The following is a 10154-nucleotide window of genomic DNA, read 5'->3' as shown; positions in this document are numbered from 1 at the left end:
GCTGTCTCAGCAAGGCCACCAGCTTAATCAAGGTCCAGCCATCTCCCTTCTCCCCTCAGACTGGAGGTACAGATGTTTGAAAATGTAAGGACATTGCACATAATTGACCACATAACAAAATTTAACTTAGAAGCAGTCCTAGTTGGGTTAGATGCTGAAAAAGCTTTTGATTGTGTAAATTGGTCTTTTTTGCTTAGAGTTTTAGATAGATTTGGATTTCACAATACTTTTATTAAAACAATACAGGCTCTTTATGATAGCCCAAGTGCAAGAATTAAAATTAACGGAGTAGTTTCAAAACCATTTTTGCTAGAAAGAGGAACAAGACAGGGATGTCCAATCAGCCCCCGTTTATTTGCGGTTTTTATCGAACCTTTGAGTCAGTGGATTATCCAGAATAATAATATCAAAGGAATAGTAATGAAAGGAGGGGAAGAAAAGATTTCTTTATTTGCCGATGACGTATTGGTGTATTTGTCAGACCCTGAACAGTCTTTGTTACAGTTATTTTATGTTTTGGAACGATATGGATCCTTCTCTGGCTATGTTAAATGTTATAAAAACACAAATTCTTAGTTTCAAATAGAGCCCCTCAGTAAAAGTAAGGGAAAAGTTTAATTTGAGGTGGGATGCTGAATCCATGAGATATCTGGGAATAAACATTCCAATAGATCTGACTAAACTGCACTTGCTTAACTACCTCCCATTGAACAATAAGATCAGGGAAGACATTAGGAGGTGGGACCTAATACCTTATCTTAATTTTGGATCTCGTATTGAATCGGTCAAAATGGTTATGTTACCGAGGCTGTTGTATCTCTTTCAATCACTTCCACTAGATATATCAGACCAACAATTTCAAGAATGGGATAAACAAATCTCGAGGTATATTTGGCAGGGACAAGACCAAGAATCAGATACCAGGGGTTACAACTGACCAAAAATAAAGGTGGGGTTGCACTCCCGTGCTTGAAAGACTATTATGCAGCTGCTCAGCTGAGAACATTAATTTATTGGTGCAACCCCGACTATTGTGCTGGATGGAAGGAGATTGAGATTGCTATAACAGAGGAATTTCCGATTCAGGCTGCAATCGGAGATAAGGAGTTAACAAATAAGTTAATTAATTTGGGAAACTCATGGATTCGATTATCACTTAAGGTATGGAATAAGGTCGTTACCCAAAATCATCTGAGGGATGCTGTGAAGATTTTGAGATGGTGCACGTTTGATCCAGATTTTGTACCAAAAAGACAGGACACTAGTTTTAAAAGATGGAGTTCTCAAGGTTTGACATCATATTGCACATTTTTACATAAGGGGTCTATGAACAGCTTTGAGAATCTGAAGAGGCAATTTGGTTTGAATAATGATGATTTCTATAGATACCTTCAAATTCGCCATTATATAGATCAAATACAAAAGGAATGTGCAGAAGTAAAATGGGATAATATTTTGTTAAATGTATTTATTGATGCTTACCATGGAGGCTCAAAACAGAAAACCATCTCAAAATTATACAAGGGTTTACGGCAGAGAAAAGGCAACTCACTGTATGTAAAACAGAAATGGGAAAGGGAAGGTAATCTGGTTCTAAAGGAAGAAACCTGGGAGAGCTTATGTGAGATACAATGGAAAACTTCAAGTTCAAATGTTTGGCGGGTGTTTTGCTGGAAAACCCTTATTAGGTTTTTTATTACACCAGTTCAAAAAAGGCATTACACAAATTCTTCTTCATGCTGGCGACAATGTGGGTGCCTTGAGGCAAACCATTTTCACATATTTTGGTCTTGTGTATCAGTGATCCCATTTTGGCAGGAGATTCATAAAGTTTTACAAAAAGTTTTTTATATGGATTTAAATTTGAGTTTTTATATTTTGGTGCTTTACCAGTACAAAATGCTTCTATTAAAGATAAGTATCTTTTCCAGATCTTAAGTGCTGCCAGCAGGAAAGCTATTACTAGGAAGTGGTTGAAACCTGGAAAACCTAATGTGGATGACTGGATTAACATTGTATATGATATTTTTATAATGGAAAGGATAACTTTTGCTTTAAGATTGCAACAGGGAATATTTTTGAAAAGGTGGGAAAAATGGATGTTGTACATTATGCCCGTACGGCCATCATTTGTTTAAAGCGGATCTTTGTATCCTACTTCCGTGTCCTATCTCATTTTCCTTGATTTCATACCGCTCCAGAAGTAGTGATGAAATATTATAGAGGTATACCCCAAATGTTGGTTTTAGTTGTTTTTGTTTTTGTTTGTATATGTAGTTAAGTTTTGGATATGATCAAATGTCCAGTAAGTCATTACCCATCCTTGTAGTGCTTCCAATACCTGTGGTATGATTTATTTTGGGATATGCAGTATTTGTTAACTACGGAGGGTTTAAGGTGAATGAGAATGTGTATCATTGTGGAATGTATGGAACTGGAAAATCAAAATAAAAATAGAATTATAAAAAAAATAAATAAATAAATAAATAAATGTAAACCTCCAGATTCAGGGACAGTTTCTTCCCCACTGTTATCAAGCAACTGAACCATTCTCTCACCAGCTAGAGAGCGGTCCTGACCTCCCATCCACCTCATTGGAGACCTTCGAATTACCTTTAATCGGACTTTATGAGACTTTATCTTGCATTAAACGTTATTCGATTTACCCTGTATCTGTATACTGTGAAGGTCTTGATGGCATTTATTGCATCGTATGGAAGTCGCATTCCCAATCTCGTACCCCCGTACAATGACAATAAAGATATATTGTATATTGTATTGTATTGTATTGTATAAATCAATGGACACCCATTGCATCGGGTCCCTGCCTCCAGACAACAGTGAGATTGTAGTAATGACCAGCAATAACAAGTATTGTCTTAACACCAGTGATCCATCGGATTCTGTGCAGGACTATTTCCTGTGCATTCACGTGGTCAGTCTAATAATGTTAAAACATTAGATTTCAATGGTTCAAAGTTGTTTTGTTGCACCTGCACATCTGCACCTGCACAATGAAATTATTTTTGCATATTTACGCGTGTTGGTGCCGTCATCTTTCGGCGGCATTTCCCGGTCCGTTTTCCAAAGTCCGGTTTCCCGCACGCTTGATTTACTGGAGTGGCTCCCGATCCCCTCCGTTTCAGTTGTAGTTTATTGTATCGAGGTACAGTGAAAAGCCTTTGTTGCGTGCTAACCAGTCCGTCGCCCTCGAATGGCTCTGCCGGCAAACCCACGTCCCTCCTCTCCTCGTCCGGCCAACTTGGTGTCGTGGGGTGCCGACCTTGAAGGCACTGGAGGCATTACCCCGGTTCACCCTCCAACCGGCCCTTGTTCTTGACATCCGATGTCTCCAGTGGCTCCCTCCCGGTAACGCTGACTAAAGAGCCTCTGGGCAGGGTCAGCCATTGAACTCTGAACTCCATGCATTCTAACAAATAGTTTTGACATCACCCTCAGCGTAACCAATTGGGGACGGGGAGATAGGTTTTTACAAATGGCTGCTTTCACAGAGATTCTCTAGAACAATGTAAATAGACAATAGACAATAGGTGCAGGAGGAGGCCTTTCAGCCCTTCGAGCCAGCACCGCCATTCAATGTGATCATGGCTGATCATTCTCAATCAGTACCCCGTTCCTGTCTTCTCCCCATAACCCCTGACTCCGCTATCCTTAAGAGCTCTATCTAGCTCTCTCTTGAATGCATTCAGAGAATTGGCCTCCACTGCCTTCTGAGGCAGAGAATTCCACAGATTCACAACTCTCTGACTGAAAAAGTTTTTCCTCATCTCAGTTCTAAATGGCCTACCCCTTATTCTTAAACTGTGGCCCCTTGTTCTGGACTTCCCCCAACATTGGGAACATGTTTCTTGCCTCTAACGTGTCCAACCCCATAATAATCTTAAACGTTTCGATAAGATCTCCTCTCATCCTTCTAAATTCCAGTGTATACAAGCAAATCCACTCAGGTGACCGAGAAATTGTCTGAAATTGTGTATACAATCATGGGAGGAATAGACCAGGTAGCTACACAGAGTCTCTTGCCCAGAGGAGGTGAACCGAGGACCAGAGGACCTCTGTTTAAGTTGAAAGGGGAAAGATTTAATTGAAATCTGAGGGGTAACTTTTTCACACAAAGGGTGGTGGGTGTATGGATCGAGCTGCAAGAAAAGGTAGTAGAGGCAGGGACTATCGCAACGTTTAAGAAACAGTTAGACAGGTACATGGACAGGACAGGTTTGGAGGAATATGGGCCAAACGCAGGTAGGTGGGACTTGTCTAGATGGGACGTGTGGACAAGATGGGCCGAAGGGTCTATTTCCACGCAGTAGGACTCTAAATTATGTTTGCAACACAATGATCCCAGTAAGTTACCTTCTCCCCCCTTAGGATCCCAGAGATTTAACTCTTGAGTCAAGAAAGTTCTTCTCATTGCAGTCCTGAATGGCTGACCGTTTAGTTCACTGTGACCCCTTCAGTCCACAATGCCTTTGCCAACCCCAGCACCAATTTAAACTGATCCCAGCTGCCTGTCTATAATCTCCTCACCCTATCTGTTCAATGGTCTGTCCAAATGCTTCTTAAACTTTGCTAATTTAATTTAATTTAGTTTATCGTCATATGTACCAAGGTAGAGCAAAAAGCTTTTGCTGTGTGCTAACCAGTCAGCAGAAAGACAATACATGATTCCAATCGAACCATTTACAGTGTACAGATACACGATAAGGGAATAACATTTAATGCAAGGTCAAGCCAGTAAAGTCCGATCAAGGATACACCCAGGGTCACCAAAGAGGTAGATAGGGGTTTATCAGTGCTCTCTGGTTGTGAAGTATATAACATTATGAGAGGCATAGGTAGGATAAATAGACAGAACATTTTTCCCAGCATGGAAATATCCAACACAGGAAGCCATCGCTATAGGCTGAGAGGAGGGGGGGGGGGGGGGGGGAATGATGAGGAAGAATTTATTTTGTCAGAGGGTGGTGCATCTGTGGAATTCATTGCCACAGACGGCTGTGGAGGCCAAGTCAATGGGTATTTTTAAGGTGGAGATTGACAGATACTTGATTAGTACGGGTGTCAGGGGTTATGGGGAGAAGGCAGGAGAATGGTGTTGAGAAGGAAAGATAGATCAGCCATGATTGAATGGTGGAGTAGACTTGATGGGCCAAATGGCCCAATTCTGCTCCTAGAGCTCTGTGTAAGAAACCTGCCCTGTAATTCTACTTTAAAGTTTCCTCCGCTCAACTTAAATCCATGCCCTCTAGCATTTGACCTTCCCATCCTGGGAAAAAGATTCTGACTATCTAACCAATCTATGCTTTTCTTTATTGTACATATTTTTTATCCTCAGCCTTCAATGCTCCAGAGAAAACAATCCAGGCTTGTCCAACACGATACACTGTAAATGGATCGATTGTGACCATGTATAGTCTTTCTGCTGACTGGTTAGCACGCAACAAAAAGCTTTTCACTGTACCTCGGCACAGTGACAATAAACTGAACTGAACCAAACAACCTTTCTTTCTAAATAATACTCGGTAATCCAGGCAGCATCCTGGTGAACCTATTCGCACTGTCTCTCAAACCACCCCACCACCATCCTTGAATGTGACAACCGGAACTGCACATGACTGCTAATTTGTTTTGTTCAGTCCGTGTAGTGTCCCTAGTGTGTACGATAGAACTAGCGTACAGGTGATTGTTGGTCCCGGCAATAGACAATAGACAATAAGTGCAGGAGTAGGCCATTCGGCCCTTCGAGCCAGCACCACCATTCAATGTGATCATGGCTGATCATTCTCAATCAGTACCCCGTTCCTGCTTTCTCCCCATACCCCCTGACTCCGCTTTCCTTAAGAGCTCTATCTAGCTCTCTCTTGAATGTATTCAGAGAATTGGCCTCCACTGCCCTCTGAGGCAGAGAATTCCACAGATTCACAACTCTCTGATTGAAAAAGTTTTTCCTCATCTCTGTTCTAAATGGCCTACCCCTTATTCTTAAATTGTGGCCCCTGGTTCTGGACTCCCCCAACATTGGGAACATGTTTCCTGCCTCTAACATGTCCAACCCCTTAATAATCTTATACGTTTCGATAAGATCCCCTCTCATCCTTCTAAATTCCAGCGTATACAAACCTAGTAGCCCCAGTCTTTCAACATATGACAGTCCCGCCATTCAGTGAATTAACATAGTAAACCTACGCTGCACGCCCTCAATAGCAATGGACTTAGTGGGCCGAAGGGCATGTTTCCACACAGTAGCGGGGGAGGAGAAGGGGGGGGGGGGGGAAGAACAAAGGCTGACTTTGTCAGCGCCCTTTATGTGGTGACCATTTGCATACCTTAGGTAAACAAGCAAAGAATTTCACTGTGCCTTGTCACATGTGACAATAAAGTAGTCTGTTCCATTCCATTCCATATCTCCTCTAAACTAAACTCTAAACTAAACCTTGCTCTTTCTATTTCACAGTCTAAACTTCCCCTCGCCAATGTTCTCACTTCGACTACTTAATGTAAAGCTAGCAAACAGTTCTTCATACAAAGGGTGGGAAAAGGTTGGAATTTTCGTTTGCAGCTGGCATTTTTTTTCTAGGGCGTTTTTCAATTTTATACCTGATATAAGAGTGTTTTTATGCTGCCAGCTGTGTTTTAGTGTAACCCATTGGTTGACACTCCTACGTTACATAATTTCTGAGTCGGCTGACAGCAACTTGTTTACCTGATGAGATAGGAGAACAATAGTCTAACTTGTTTCATCATATCATATCATATCATATATCTACAGCCGGAAACAGGCCTTTTCGGCCCTCCAAGTCCGTGCCGCCCAGTGATCCCCGTACATTAACACTATCCTACACCCACTAGGGACAATTTTTACATTTACCCAGCCAATTAACCTACATACCTGTACGTCTTTGGAGTGTGGGAGGAAACCGAAGATCTCGGAGAAAACCCACGCAGGTCACGGGGAGAACGTACAAACTCCTTACAGTGCAGCACCCGTAGTCAGGATCGAACCTGTGTCTCCGGCGCTGCATTCGCTGTAAAGCAGCAACTCTACCGCTGCGCTACCGTGATCATAAAACACATGACTTGTTTCGGCTTGCTTTCCGCAATGTCCATATGTCACAGGCACTGATACATGTAACTTACTGCTTCTCTCTTTTATGGTTGTTCCAGAAACTTATTCCCTGCCTGTAAATTCAACTTTAGTTGAACGAGATTGAGATTTCTTGATCATAAAACACATCATTTGTTCGTAAATGTTCATAAAACAGATTTATTTGGAGTATTACATGCAGTTCTGATCGCCCCATTACAGGAACGATTTTTGTTTAGTGTTTAGAGATACAGCGTGGAAACAGATCCTTCGGCCCACCTAGTCCGTGCGACCAACAATCACCCGTACACTAGTTCTATTGTTATCCCAGTTTCACATCCCACACACGATGGGCAATTTACAGAAGCCGATGAACCTACAAACTCGCCCGTCTTTGGAATGTGGGAGGAAACGAGCACCCGGAGAAAACCCACGCGGTCACAGGGAGAACGTGCAAACTCCGTTCAGACAGCACCCGTAGTCAGGATACCGCTGCACCACCATGCCACCCTAAGCATGTGGCTATAGCCCCAAGCTATGTCCTTAGGCTTGCTTCCATATCTCTTCAGCCATATCTCTTATAACCCTATTCTTTCGGTGTCTTGTTTTAATTGCTAACAGTGGGAGTGCATTACACGTTTGGAAAAATCTCTGTATAAATCCCACCTTTACATTTAAATGTGTTCACTTTGTGAACTTGAGAATACGTGCAGGCTGGAACGTGTGACACCTTATGATAGATTCATAACTTATCTGTTTAAGTTGTGAGACCAAGACTGAAGCTGGGGCAACTTTTAAACTTTATCTGAACTCAGATAAGTGAATTGATTTGAAATGTGATGTTACCTTTGCTGTCCGGTGCTGTTGAAGGACTGTTTTTCCAAGTTAACAAAAATAAATGCCTTGTGGTTCTTTTCCAATTGTAGCCAATGCTTTGCAGTTGCCCTGAGCTGCAACGATGTATAAGAAACGGGGACAAGAGTGGGTCATCAATTAAGATCATGCTTGATCCAGTCTTAGCTTTGGCACTACTTGACCTCTGCATACCATTTAATTGTCCTGAAATTTAAATGCCCATTAATCTCCACATTGAACATAAAACAACTCCATTGCCTCAACTTTACAGTGGAGACTTGGTCACAACTCTCTTTTAGAGAAGAAATGTATTCTATTTTACATCTTGAATGGGTGACTACTTATTCTAAGACCATGCCCCCCAGTTTTAGATCCTGGCGAATTAGGAACACATCATTTCAGCATCTATTCTGTAAATCTCCTCAGAGTCATCGATTCTTCAATAACATCACCTCTTATTCTTCGATGTACCAAAGATACTGTAGAGAGCATCCTGTCCGGCAACATCACAGTCTGGTTTGGGAACAGCTCTGCCCAGGACAGGATGGCCCTGCAGAGAGTAGTGCGTTCGGCAGAACGCACCAAGGGAACTACACTCGTCCCCCTGCAGGACCTATACATCAGGAGGTGCAGATCCAGAGCAAGTAAGATTATGAGGGACCCCTGCCACCCCAGCAACGGACTGTTCCAGATGCTACGGTCAGGCAAGCGCCTCCGCTGTCACCTGTGCTGTCTTTGTGGAGTTTGCACGTTGTACCCTGTGGCCGCGTGGGTTTCCCCCGGGTGCTCCGGTTTCCTCCCACGTTTCAAAGATGTGCGGCTTTGTAGGTTAATTGGCCTCTGTGAATTGCTCTGACCTATATAAAAATCAGGAGGGTGAACGAATCCTGTGATTATGGTTTTTTGTGAAAAGAACAAATAAAGCTGAAGAGGGGATAGAGAGGATATTAGTTGAAGAATTCAATGCTGATACCTTTGGGTTAGATTCATAGAGTCATAGAGTGATACAGTTGTGGAAACAGGCCCTGCAGCCCAACTTGCCCACACCGGCCAACATGTCCCAGCTACACTAGTCCCATCCGCCCGCATTTGGCCCTTATCACTCCAAACCTGTGCTATCCATGTACCTGTGCCACTCTTTCTTATAGGTTGGGATAGTCCCAGTCTCAGCTACCTCCTCTGGCAGCTTGTTCCCCACACCCACCACCCTTTCTGTGAAAAAGTTACCCCTCAGATTCCTATTAAATCTTTTCCCCTCACCTTAAACCTATGTCCTCTGGTCCTCGATTCACCTACTCTGGGCAAGATCTACCCGATCTAATCCTCTCATGATTTTATACACCTCTATGAAATCACCCCTCATCCTCCTGCACTCCAAGGATTTGAGTCCCAGCCCACTCAACCTCACCCTATAACTCAGACCCTCTAGTCCTGGCAACATCCTCGTAAATCTTCTCTGTAGCCTTTCCAGCTTGAGGTAAATCTTCTCTGTAGCCTTTCCAGCTTGACAGCTACCCAAGCAGCATATGAGTAATGTAAAGTCTATATTACTGTTAATGCCAGTGACCTGGTTACATTGTTCGATGGTTGCACCCAGGAACGAAGAAAATTGCAACAAAATGATGAACACTGCCCTGCCCTGCCCGTCACAAATAATGACCTCCCCACCAAACAAGGAAACCTAGAGTAATCTAGAACAGTCGCTTCCTCAAAAAGGCAGCCACCACCATTTTACTCCTGCAATCAGGAAGAAGGTATATGTGCATGAAAACTGTAATGTCCAGGTTCAGGAGTAGCTTCTTCCCAGCAACCATCAGGCTATAGAACATTACAAACTCACAAGATCATAATTGATAGGAGTAGAATTAGGCCATTTGGCCCATCAAGTCTACTCCGCCATTCAATCATGGCTCATCTATCTCTCCCTCCTAACCCCATTCTCCTGCCTTCTCCCCATAATCTCTGACACCTGTACTAATCAAGAATCTATCTATCTCTGCCTTTAAAATATCCACTTAAAATATCCACTTGCCTCCACAACCTTCTGTGGCAAAGAATTCCACAGATTCACCACCCTCTGATTAAACTCCAAACTACAAACTGCTTTGATTGCACTTGGGATTTGGAAGCATTACCTTTGTCTTTACACAATATTGTTTTTTTTGTTGTTATTTATTGAACTTCTTTATGTTGT

The 10154-nt window shown here is 42.6% G+C and overlaps 1 pseudogene; it reads right to left on the bottom strand.

Annotated features, from left to right (window-relative positions):
- The window catches only part of LOC144592289 (proteinase-activated receptor 1 pseudogene), a 14543-nt pseudogene extending 11474 nt beyond the window's left edge, over positions 1-3069 (bottom strand).
- Positions 3070-10154: the final 7085 nt, after the last annotated feature.

This window comes from Rhinoraja longicauda, chromosome 3, assembly GCF_053455715.1.
Source record: "Rhinoraja longicauda isolate Sanriku21f chromosome 3, sRhiLon1.1, whole genome shotgun sequence".
NCBI classification, from domain to species: Eukaryota; Metazoa; Chordata; class Chondrichthyes; order Rajiformes; family Arhynchobatidae; genus Rhinoraja; species Rhinoraja longicauda.
This window is presented reverse-complemented; position numbering and strand designations above follow the sequence as displayed.